The sequence below is a fragment of the Pseudophryne corroboree genome, chromosome 4 (assembly GCF_028390025.1).
Source record: "Pseudophryne corroboree isolate aPseCor3 chromosome 4, aPseCor3.hap2, whole genome shotgun sequence".
In the NCBI taxonomy this organism is placed as follows: domain Eukaryota; kingdom Metazoa; phylum Chordata; class Amphibia; order Anura; family Myobatrachidae; genus Pseudophryne; species Pseudophryne corroboree.
Genome location: NC_086447.1, coordinates 739,555,404 through 739,568,046, shown reverse-complemented (window position 1 = coordinate 739,568,046; position 12,643 = coordinate 739,555,404). Strand labels below are relative to the sequence as shown.

Genomic DNA, 12,643 nt, shown 5'->3' with positions numbered 1-12,643 from the left:
TTATAGCGCTTTGGTGTGTGCTGGCAAACTCTCCCTCTGTCTCCCCAAAGGGCTAGTGGGGTCCTGTCTTCTATCAGAGCATTCCCTGTGTGTCTGCTGTGTGTCGGTACGTGTGTGTCGACATGTATGAGGACGATGTTGGTGTGGAGGCGGAGCAATTGCCGGTAATGGTGATGTCACCCCCTAGGGAGTCGACACCGGAATGGATGGCTTTGTTTATGGAATTACGTGATAATGTCAGCACGCTGCAAAAGTCGGTTGACGACATGAGACGACCGGCAAACCAGTTAGTACCTGTACAGGCGTCTCAAACACCGTCAGGGGCTGTAAAACGCCCTTTGCCTCAGTCGGTCGACACAGACCCAGACACGGACACCGAATCTAGTGTCGACGGTGAAGAAACGAACGTATTTTCCAGTAGGGCCACACGTTATATGATCACGGCAATGAAGGAGGCTTTGCATATCTCTGATACTGCAAGTACCACAAAAAGGGGTATTATGTGGGGTCTGAAAAAACTACCTGTAGTTTTTCCTGAATCAGAGGAATTGAATGACGTGTGTGATGAAGCGTGGGTTACCCCTGATAAAAACCTGCTAATTTCAAAGAAGTTATTGGCGTTATACCCTTTCCCGCCAGAGGTTAGGGCGCGCTGGGAAACACCCCCTAGGGTGGACAAGGCGCTCACACGTTTATCCAAACAAGTGGCGTTACCGTCTCCTGATACGGCCGCCCTCAAGGATCCAGCTGATAGGAGGCTGGAAAATACTCTAAAAAGTATATACACACATACTGGTGTTATACTGCGACCAGCAATCGCCTCAGCCTGGATGTGCAGTGCTGGGGTGGCTTGGTCGGATTCCCTGACTGAAAATATTGATACCCTGGATAGGGACAGTATTTTATTGACTATAGAGCAATTAAAGGATGCATTCCTTTATATGCGAGATGCACAGAGGGATATCTGCACTCTGGCATCAAGAGTAAGTGCGATGTCCATATCTGCCAGAAGAAGTCTATGGACACGACAGTGGTCAGGCGATGCGGATTCCAAACGGCATATGGAAGTATTGCCGTATAAAGGGGAGGAATTATTTGGGGTCGGTCTATCGGATTTGGTAGCCACGGCAACAGCCGGGAAGTCCACCTTTTTACCTCAAGTCCCCTCCCAGCAGAAAAAGACGCAGTCTTTTCAGCCGCAGTCCTTTCGTTCCTATAAGAACAAGCGAGCAAAAGGACATTCATATTTGCCCCGAGGCAAAGGAAAGGGTAAGAGACTGCAGCAAGCAGCCCCTTCCCAGGAGCAGAAGTCCTCCCCGGCTTCTGCAAAGGCCTCAGCATGACGCTGGGACCTTACAAGCGGACTCAGGGGCGGTGGGGGGTCGCCTCAAGAATTTCAGCGCACAGTGGGCTCACTCGCAGGTGGACCCCTGGATCCTGCAGGTAGTATCTCAGGGTTACAGGTTGGAATTCGAGAAGTCTCCCCCTCGCCGGTTCCTAAAATCTGCTTTGCCAACGTCTCCCTCAGACAGGGCGACGGTATTGGAAGCCATTCACAAGCTGTATTCTCAGCAGGTGATAATCAAGGTACCCCTTCTACAACAGGGAAAGGGGTATTACTCCACGCTATTTGTGGTACCGAAGCCGGACGGCTCGGTAAGACCTATTCTAAATCTGAAATCTCTGAACCTGTACATACAAAAATTCAAGTTCAAGATGGAGTCACTCAGAGCAGTGATAGCGAATCTGGAAGAAGGGGATTTTATGGTGTCCTTGGACATCAAGGATGCTTACCTTCATGTCCCAATTTGCCCTTCACACCAAGGGTACCTCAGGTTCGTGGTACAAAACTGTCATTATCAGTTTCAGACGCTGCCGTTTGGATTGTCCACGGCACCCAGGGTCTTTACCAAGGTAATGGCCGAAATGATGATCCTTCTTCGAAGAGAAGGCGTATTAATTATCCCTTACTTGGACGATCTCCTGATAAGGGCAAGATCCAGAGAACAGCTGGAGGTCGGAGTAGCACTAACTCAAGTAGTGCTCCAACAGCACGGGTGGATTCTGAATTTTCCAAAATCCCAACTGATCCCGACGAACGTCTGTTGTTCCTAGGGATGATTCTGGACACTGTTCAGAAAAAGGTATTTCTTCCGGAGGAGAAAGCCAGGGAGTTATCCGAACTCGTCAGGAACCTCCTAAAACCAGGGACAGTGTCTGTGCATCAATGCACAAGAGTCCTGGGAAAAATGGTGGCTTCTTACGAAGCGATTCCATTCGGCAGATTCCATGCACGAATTTTTCAGTGGGATCTGCTAGACAAATGGTCCGGATCGCATCTGCAGATGCATCAGCGGATAAAATTGTCGACAAGGACAAGGGTCTCTCTGCTATGATGGTTGCAGAGTGCTCATCTGTTAGAGGGCCGCAGATTCGGCATACAGAACTGGGTCCTAGTGACCACGGATGCCAGCCTGAGAGGCTGGGGAGCGGTCACACAAGGAAGAAACTTCCAGGGCGTGTGGTCAAGCCTGGAAACGTCTCTTCACATAAATATACTGGAACTAAGAGCAATCTACAATGCTCTAAGCCTGGCAAAACCTCTGCTTCAGGGTCAGCCGGTGTTGATCCAGTCGGACAACATCACGGCAGTCGCCCACGTAAACAGACAGGGCGGCACAAGAAGCAGGAGGGCAATGGCAGAAGCTGCAAGGATTCTTCGCTGGGCGGAAAATCATGTGATAGCACTGTCAGCAGTGTTCATCCCGGGAGTGGACAACTGGGAAGCAGACTTCCTCAGCAGACACGATCTTCACCCGGGAGAGTGGGGACTTCATCCAGAAGTCTTCCACATGATTGTAGTCCATTGGGAAAGACCAATGGTGGACATGATGGCGTCCCGCCTCAACAAAAAACTGGACAGGTATTGCGCCAGGTCAAGAGACCCTCAGGCAATAGCTGTAGACGCTCTGGTAACACCATGGGTGTACCAGTCAGTGTATGTGTTCTCTCCTCTGCCTCTCATACCCAAGGTACTGAGAATTATACGGCAAAGGGGAGTAAGAACGATACTAGTGGCTCCGGACTGGCCAAGAAGGACTTGGTACCCGGAACTTCAGGAGATGCTCACGGAAGATCCGTGGCCTCTACCTCTAAGAAGGGATCTGCTTCAGCAGGGACCGTGTCTATTCCAAGACTTACCGCGGCTGCGTTTGACGGCATGGTGGTTGAACGCCGGATCCTAAGGGAAAAAGGCATTCCGGAAGAGGTCATCCCTACCCTGGTCAAAGCCAGGAAGGAGGTGACTGCACAACATTATCACCGCATTTGGAGAAAATATGTTGCATGGTGTGAGGCCAGGAAGGCCCCGACAGAGGAATTTCAACTGGGTCGATTCCTACATTTCCTGCAAACAGGATTATCTATGGGCCTCAAATTAGGGTCCATTAAGGTTCAAATTTCGGCCCTGTCGATTTTCTTCCAGAAAGAATTGGCTTCAGTTCCTGAAGTCCAGACTTTTGTAAAAGGAGTACTACATATACAGCCCCCGGTTGTGCCCCCAGTGGCACCGTGGGATCTCAATGTAGTTTTGGATTTTCTCAAATCCCATTGGTTTGAGCCACTCAAATCGGTAGATTTGAAATATCTTACATGGAAAGTAACCATGCTACTGGCCCTGGCTTCAGCCAGGAGAGTGTCGGAATTGGCGGCTTTATCGTATAAAAGCCCATATCTGATTTTCCATTCGGACAGGGCAGAATTGAGGACGCGTCCTCATTTTCTGCCTAAGGTGGTATCAGCGTTTCACCTGAACCAGCCTATTGTGGTGCCTGCGGCTACTAGCGATTTGGAGGATTCCAAGTTGCTGGACGTTGTCAGAGCATTGAAAATATATATTTCAATCAATGCCCACTCCACAAGGAAGGTGGGCTCATCTTGGGCGGCTGCCCGAGGGGTCTCGGCATTACAACTCTGCCGAGCAGCTACGTGGTCAGGGGAGAACACGTTTGTAAAATTCTACAAATTTGATAACCTGGCTAAGGAGGACCTGGAGTTCTCTCATTCGGTGCTGCAGAGTCATCCGCACTCTCCCGCCCGTTTGGGAGCTTTGGTATAATCCCCATGGTCCTGACGGAGTCCCCAGCATCCACTAGGACGTCAGAGAAAATAAGAATTTACTCACCGGTAATTCTATTTCTCGTAGTCCGTAGTGGATGCTGGGCGCCCATCCCAAGTGCGGATTGTCTGCAATACTTGTACATAGTTATTGTTACAAAAAAATCGGGTTGTTTATTGTTGTGAGCCATCTTTTCAGAGGCTCCTCTGTTATCATGCTGTTAACTGGGTTCAGATCACAAGTTGTACGGTGTGATTGGTGTGGCTGGTATGAGTCTTACCCGGGATTCAAAATCCTTCCTTATTGTGTACGCTCGTCCGGGCACAGTATCCTAACTGAGGCTTGGAGGAGGGTCATAGGGGGAGGAGCCAGTACACACCACCTAGTGGTCAAACTTTAAAATGTTGTGCCCTGTCTCCTGCGGAGCCGCTATTCCCCATGGTCCTGACGGAGTCCCCAGCATCCACTACCGGACTACGAGAAATAGAATTACCGGTGAGTAAATTCTTATTTTCTCAACTGGCTTGTGTATCTCCCAACAGGTTGTCTACTGACGACAGGGGGTCACCAGAGAGACCAGGAAAAACATGCTGGCTAGGGAAGGCGATGATAACCTCCCTCAGCTAGCGATAACGTTGCCTTGGTATGATTGATAAATCTGATTGCCCAGCTTCAAAAGGAATGGGAAAAGTAATTAACCAGCCCCTGCGTATGTGATCAAGAGACCCCATGTTACAGTTGAGTTTACACAATTAACTGATCTGGAAAGGGTTAAGGAACCCTGAGGTGGGGGCTGCGAGAGAAGTTGTCCATTATCAAAGAAGTGAGTCAGGAGAAGCATCCTGGCTCTGTAAAATCCCGATAATATCTGATGAGGCTTCACTTCATCCCATCATTCCACTCTGCATGTGTTAGGATCGATGGGTTTTATCTCTCTAGTTTTATTTTTCTTGAAACTGTCTTTACTCGTATGACTGACTTTTCATCATTGTATCTTGTAACTTTCTTTTCTGTAACATAAGCTTTGAAGTGTTTTACTTAAATTAAATAATCTAATTTCTGCAGTGGGGTACACTGGGATTCCACAGGGAATACATCGGGGTGTGGAGCTGGATCTTGATCCGGGGCACCAACAGGCTAAATCTTCAACTGTTCCCAGGATGCACTCCACCGCCTCCTCTTTAACCCCGCCTCTGGGCACTTGAGCTCAGTTTGTAAGTTGGTGCCTGCATAGCAGGTCACTTAACAGGGGGGGGCTGCATTAGGCAGCCCTGAAAAGAGCTATTTTGAAGACTTCCAAGGGCCGCAGCACTTTCTATGTCTTTATGACATGCTGTGCTGCAGCTCTATCACCTCCCCAGCAGCGCTGCATACTCCCGTGGCCGGTTCCTGGGTACTTGTAGTGGAGGCGCGCCGTTCCACAGGCACACCACCGCTGTCGCTCTCCAGGATCACGTGGCTGCACATCAGGGAGGAGGTTTCCCAGGGCTACAGACAGGAGTTCCAAGAGCTCACAGATTCTTCAAATCAGGCTTGCTAGTTTCACAAGAGCAAAGTATAATTTGACAACATACCATCCAAAAACTGGTACAGACTCGCGTCATTTATTCCAGTTCCACCTCATAAGCTAAACAAGGGGTACTATTCCAACTTGTTTGTAGTACCGAAACCAGACGGTTCGGTAAGACCAATTTTGAACCTGAAGTCGTTGAACCCGTACTTACGAGTGTTCAAGATGGAGTCTCTGAGAGCGGTGATCTCCGGTCTGGAGGAAGGGGAATTCCTAGTGTCTCTGGATATCAAGGATGCTTACCTTCACATTCTGATCTGGCCGCCTCATCAGGCTTATCTACTGTTTGCACTGCAGGACTGTCACTAGCAGTTCCAGGCCCTGCCATTTGGTCTCTCCACGGCACAGAGGGTGTTCACCAAGGTGATGGCAGAGATGTTTCTACTCCGCAAACAGGGAGTGAATATAATGCCGTACCTGGACGATCTCCTGATAAAAGCACCGCCCAGGGAAAGGTTGCTGGACAGCATTGCTCTCTCAACCAAACTTCTCCAGGATCATGGGTGGATTCTGAACATTCCAAAATCTCACCTAGAGCCAACACTGAGGCTCCCATTCCTGGGAATGATACTGGACACGGAGTCGCAGAAGGTGTTCCTTCCATTTGAAAAGGCATTAGTAATCCAGTCGATGGTTTGGGATATCCCTAAGCCAACCCGGATATCGGTGCATCTATGCATTCGCCTTCTGGGGAAAATGGTGGCCTCTTACGAGGTTCTACAATACGGAAGGTTTCGCGCAAGACCCTTCCAGCTCTATCTGTTGGTCAAATGGTCTGGATCGCATCTTCACATGCACCAGAGTATCTGTCTGTCGCCCAAAGCCAGGATCTCCCTTCTGTGGTGGCTACAGACTTCTCACCTCGGCGAGGGTGGAGGTTCAGAATTCAGAACTGGATTCTGCTAACCACAGACGCAAGCCTCAGAAGTTGGGGAGCAGTCACTCAGGGTGTGCGTGGGGGGGGGGGGGGGGTTGGTTTGGAATCTCACCACTATACTTTATCTGTCCTCTCAAAGTATGTCCATCTCCTCGGCACAGTTTCCTAGACTGAGTCTGGTAGGAGGGGCATAGAGGGAGGAGCCAGCCCACACTATCAAATTCTTAAAGTGCCCATGGCTCCTAATGGATCTGTCTATACCCCATGGTACTAAATGGACCCCAGTTTCCTCTACGGACTACGAGAAAAGGATTTACCGGTAGGTAATTTAAAATCCTATTTTCAGTCACCTCATACCACTTTAATTCTCTTTGCCCTGTATTTACAGTCTAATGAATCAGATGGTTATTTGCAGGTATTTTATTTGTCTGGCTATATTGTTCTGTTACGCTCTAATGCTACAATACCTATAATTTCTCACGTCCTAGAGGATGCTGGGGTCCACTTTAGTACCATGGATTATAGACTGGTTCACTAGGAACCACTGGCACTTTAAGAGTTTGAGAGTGTGGGCTGGCTCCTCCCTCTATGCCTCTCCTACCAGACTCAGTTTAGAAAATTGCCCGAAGGAGACGGTCACAGCTAGGGGAGCTCTCCAGAGTTTCTCTGGTAAAAGTTTATTTTTATTTTTAGAGTTTATTATTTTACAGGGATGCTGCTGGCAACAGCCTCCCTGCTTCGAGGGATTAAGGGGGGGGAGAAGCTTCCGCCCTGCGGGGTCTGATCCACTATCTCCGCTGACAGGACACTGAGCTCCTGAGGGGATCGAACGTTCGTCGCCATAGGGGATCGCTCACCCCAGCAGCATGCTGCCCCCCCTTACAGAGCCAGAAGATCAGTGCCGAATTAGTCACCAGTTCCCCTGGCAAGCGAGGAGCCGGTGTGAAGATGGCGGCAACAGGGTAGGGAGCGCAGTATTAACTGCGCTCCAAGGCTTAGCGATACATGGTGCTGTGAGGGGCGCCCTGAGCCAGCCCCTACACTGTCCAGCAAGCCTGTCAGGGTCCCAGGATCGCTGCCAGCACAATTCCTCAGACCAGTATAATCTTCAGAAGGGCGGGAAGACAGTGCCATGAAAGGGGGCGGATCTTCTCCTCAGAGCGGACCCAGCAGCGTTCAGCACCATTTTCCTGGCTGCAGAAGCGCTGACAGGGAGAGCTGTCCATCCAGATCAACTCCAGCTGCCTTGTACGGTACCAGGGGGATGTAGAAGGTGGGGGAAGCTGTGTAAAGTCTGTGTAGCCTATTAAGGTACACAGCGCTGGTAGTGTTATTAGTTCTACCTTTAAAAAGTGCTGTGTGTGGCTTGGCTCTAGTTCCCTGTGTGTGTAGGTGTTTACTGTAAACACTATCTCACATAGCCATGTCTAGGGGCTCTGTGTCATATGCTGCAGACGATGTTTACTCTCAGGAGGGTTCCATTCCATATACACAGGATTGTATTGCTTTGTCTCAGATTCCCATTGTTGAAGCTAATTCTAAGACTGAAACTCAGATGTTGAAGTCTATGGTAGTTTGGTCAAGCTCTGTCCCTATTCCTGCAAAATCTCCTAACATGTTCCCACAGAAACGTGCACTTGCCCAAATCATACAAGATGACATGGATACCGATTCTGATACTGCAGACGGTGATGGGGAGGTGCTGGGGGGGGATGGCATCCCTTGCTAAGTGGGAGCAGCTCATGATTGAGGCCATTAGAAATGTGTTAAATATTAATGACACCACACCTGAGCAGGTTGAGGAGGCTTACTTCACTGACAATAAGAAAGCATCGCTAACTTTCCCTGCGTTTAAAGAATTAAACGCTGTAGTTGAAAAATTCCAGATCCCAAAAAGGGTTCCGGTTGCTTTTCCCTTCCCTGAGGAAGATAGGAAAAAATAGGTTAACCCACCCACTGTGGACGCATCTGTCTCCAGACTGTCTAAAAAAAGTGGTTTTACCTGTCCCTGGATCTACCGCGTTAAAAGAACCGGCTGATCGTAAATTGACACTATACTCAAATCCATTTACACTGCTTCAGGAGTGGCGTTAAGACCCACTATTGCCTGTGCATGGATTTCTGACGCCATAGTAAAGTGGTCATTCACATTGCTAGAAGATTTGGATACAATGGATAGAAGTGACATTGAATTGTTTTTACGTAACATACATGATTCTGCAGGGTTAATGGTGGAATCAATGAAGGACCTGGGAACGCTGACTGCATGGATATCTTTCATGTCTGTCTCAGCCTGCAGGGGACTCTGGCTACACCAATGGTCTGCAAACGCGGAATCCAGGAGAAGTGTGGAGAACCTACCCTACACGGGTCAGGCTCTATTTGGGGAAGAGTTGGATGCGTGGATTTCCACGGCAACCGCGGGTAAGTCACCTTTCCTTCCCTCTACTACACCTTTTACGAAGAATCTATTTCTCTATCGTCCTAAGTGGATGCTGGGGTTCCTGAAAGGACCATGGGGAATAGCGGCTCCGCAGGAGACAGGGCACAAAAAAGTAAAGCTTTTACCAGATCAGGTGGTGTGCACTGGCTCCTCCCCCTATGACCCTCCTCCAGACTCCAGTTAGATTTTGTGCCCGAACGAGAAGGGTGCAATCTAGGTGGCTCTCCTAAAGAGCTGCTTAGAGAAAGTTTAGCTTAGGTTTTTTACTTTACAGTGAGTCCTGCTGGCAACAGGATCACTGCAACGAGGGACTTAGGGGAGAAGTAGTGAACTCACCTGCGTGCAGAGTGGATTTGCTGCTTGGCTACTGGACACTAGCTCCAGAGGGACGATCACAGGTACAGCCTGGATGGTCACCGGAGCCGCGCCGCCGGCCCCCTTGCAGACGCTGAAGAGAGAAGAGGTCCAAAATCGGCGGCTGAAGACTCCTGAGTCTTCATAAAGGTAGCGCACAGCACTGCAGCTGTGCGCCATTTTCCTCTCAGCACACTTCACACAACAGTCACTGAGGGTGCAGAGCGCTGGGGGGGGCGCTCTGAGAGGCAAATAAAAACCTTATTAGAGGCAAAAAATACCTCACATATAGCCCACAGAGGCTATATGGAGATATTTAACCCCTGCCTAACTTCAAAAATAGCGGGAGACGAGCCCGCCGAAAAAGGGGCGGGGCCTATCTCCTCAGCACACAGCGCCATTTTCTCTCACAGAAAAGCTGGAGAGAAGGCTCCCAGGCTCTCCCCTGCACTGCACTACAGAAACAGGGTTAAAACAGAGAGGGGGGGCACTGATTTTGGCGATATTGTATATATATAAAAGATGCTATAAGGGAGAAACACTTATATAAGGTTGTCCCTATATAATTATAGCGTTTTTGGTGTGTGCTGGCAGACTCTCCCTCTGTCTCCCCAAAGGGCTAGTGGGTCCTGTCCTCTGTCAGAGCATTCCCGGTGTGTGTGCTGTGTGTCGGTACGTGTGTGTCGACATGTATGAGGACGATGTTGGTGAGGAGGCGGAGAAATTGCCTGTAATGGTGATGTCACTCTCTAGGGAGTCGACACCGGAATGGATGGCTTATTTAGAGAATTACGTGAGAATGTCAACACGCTGCAAGGTCGGTTGACGACATGAGACGGCCGACAATCTATTAGGACCGGTCCAGGCGTCTCAGAAACACCGTCAGGGGTTTTAAAAACGCCCATTTACCTCAGTCGGTCGACACAGACACAGACACGGACACTGAATACAGTGTCGACGGTGAATAAACAAACGTATTTCTCATTAGGGCCACACGTTAAGGGCAATGAAGGAGGTGTTACGTGTTTCTGATACTACAAGTACCACAAGAAAGGGTATTATGTGGGAGTGAAAAAACTACCTGTAGTTTTTCCTGAATCAGATAAAATAAAATGAAGTGTGTGATGATGCGTAGGGTTACCCCGATAGCAAATATTGGCGTTATACCCTTTCCCGCCAGAAATTAGGGTACGTTGGGAAACACCCCTTAGGGTGATAAGGCGCTCACACGCTTATCAAGTGGCGTTACCGTCTCCAGATACGGCCGCCCTCAAGGAGCCAGCTGATAGGAAGCTGGAAAAATATCCTAAAAAGTATATACACACATACGGTGGTTATACTGCGACCAGCGATCGCCATCAGCCTGGAGATGCAGTGCTGGGTTGGCTTGGTCGGATTCCCTGACTGAAAATATTTTATTCATGTAGAGCATTTAATAGGATGCATTCTATATATATGTATGTGAGATGCACAGAGGGATATTTGCTCTCTGGCATCAAGATAAGTGCGTTGTCCATATCTCCCAGAAGATGTCAGGGACACGACAGTGGTCAGGTGATACAGATCCCATACGGCAGATGGAAGTATTGCTGTATAAAGGGAAGGAGTTATTTGGGGGTCGGTCCATCGGACCTGGGGACCACAGCAACAGCTGGGAAATCCAACCTTTTTTACCCCAAGTTACATCTCAGCTAAAAAAGACACCGTCTTTTCAGCCTCAATCTTTCCTTTCCCATGAGGGCATGCAGGCAAAAGGCCAGTCATATCTGCCCAGACATAGAGGTAAGGGAAGTAGACTGCAGCAGGCAGCCCTTTCCCAGGAAAAGAAGCCCTCCACCGCGTCTGCCAAGTCCTCAGCATGACGCTGGGGCCGTGCAAGCGGACTCAAGGTGGGGGGGTAGTCTCAAGAGTCTCAGGGCGCAGTGGGATCACTCGCAAGTTGACCCCTAGATCGTACGAGTATTATCCCAGGGGTAAAGATTGGAGAGTCGAGACATCTTCTCCTCGCAGGTTCCTGAAGTCTGCTTTACCAACGGCTCCCTCCGACAGGGAGGCAGCATTGGAAACAATTCACAAGCTGTATATCCAGCAGGTGATAATCAAAGTACCCCTCCTACGACAAGGAAAAGGGTATTATTTTTCCACACTATATTGTGGTACTGAAGCCAGACGGCTTGGTGACACATAGTCTAAATCTAAAATGGTTTGAACACTTACATAAAAGGTTCAAATCGAGATAAAGTCACTCAGAGCAGTGATAGCGAACCGGAAAAAAGGGGACTATATGGTGTCCCTGGACATCAAGGATTACCTCCATGTCCAAATTTTGTCCTTCTCATCAAGGGTACCTCTGGTTCGTGGTACAGAACTGTCAATATCAGTTTCAGACGATGCCGTTTGAATTATCCACGGCACCCCGGGCCTTTTTTACAAGGTAATGGCCGAAAAGATGTTTCTTCAAAGAAAAAAGGCATCTAAATTATCCCTTACTTGCACGACCTAAAAAGGGCAAGTTCCAGAGAACAGTTGGAGGTCGGAAGAGCACTATCTAAAGTAGTTCTTCGACGGCACGACTGGATTCTAAATATTCCAAGAATCGCAGCTGTTTTCCGACGTCTGCTGTTCCTAGGGATGATTCTGGACACGGTTCAGAAAAAGGTTTTTCTTCCCGAGGAAAAAGCCAAGGAGTTATCCGACCTGTCAGGAACCTCCTAAAACCAGGAAAGGTGTCTGTACATCAATGCACAAGAGTCCTGGGAAAAATGGTGGCTTTTTACGAAGCAATTCCATTCGGCAGATTCCATGCAAGAATTTTCCAAAGGGATCTGTTGGACAAATGGTCAGGGTCGCATCCTCAGATGCACCTGCGAATAACCCTGTCGCCAAGGACAAGGGTATATCTTCTGTGGTGGTTGCAAAAGGCTCATCTATTGGAGGGCCGCAGATTCGGCATACAGGATTTGATCCTGGTGACCACGGACGCCAGCCTGAGAGGTTGGGGAGCAGTCACACAAGGAAGAAACTTCCAGGGGGTAACTAAGAGCAATCTAAAATGCTCTAAGCCAGGCGGAACCACTCCTGCAAGGAAAACCGGTGTTGATTCAGTCGGACAACATCACGGCGGTCGCCCATGTAAACAGACAGGGCGGCACAAGAAGCAGGAGTGCAATGGCAGAAGCTGCCAAGATTCTTCGCTGGGCGGAGAATCACGTAATAGCACTGTCAGCAGTGTTCTTCCCGGGCGTGGACAACTGGGAAGCAGACTTCCTCAGCAGACACGAT

The 12,643-nt window shown here is 49.1% G+C and overlaps 1 protein-coding gene across 3 annotated transcripts in view; it reads left to right on the top strand.

The window, feature by feature from the left end:
- The window catches only part of GINS1 (GINS complex subunit 1), a 99,907-nt gene that overhangs the window by 3,402 nt on the left and 83,862 nt on the right, over positions 1-12,643 (top strand). The window lies entirely within an intron of this gene.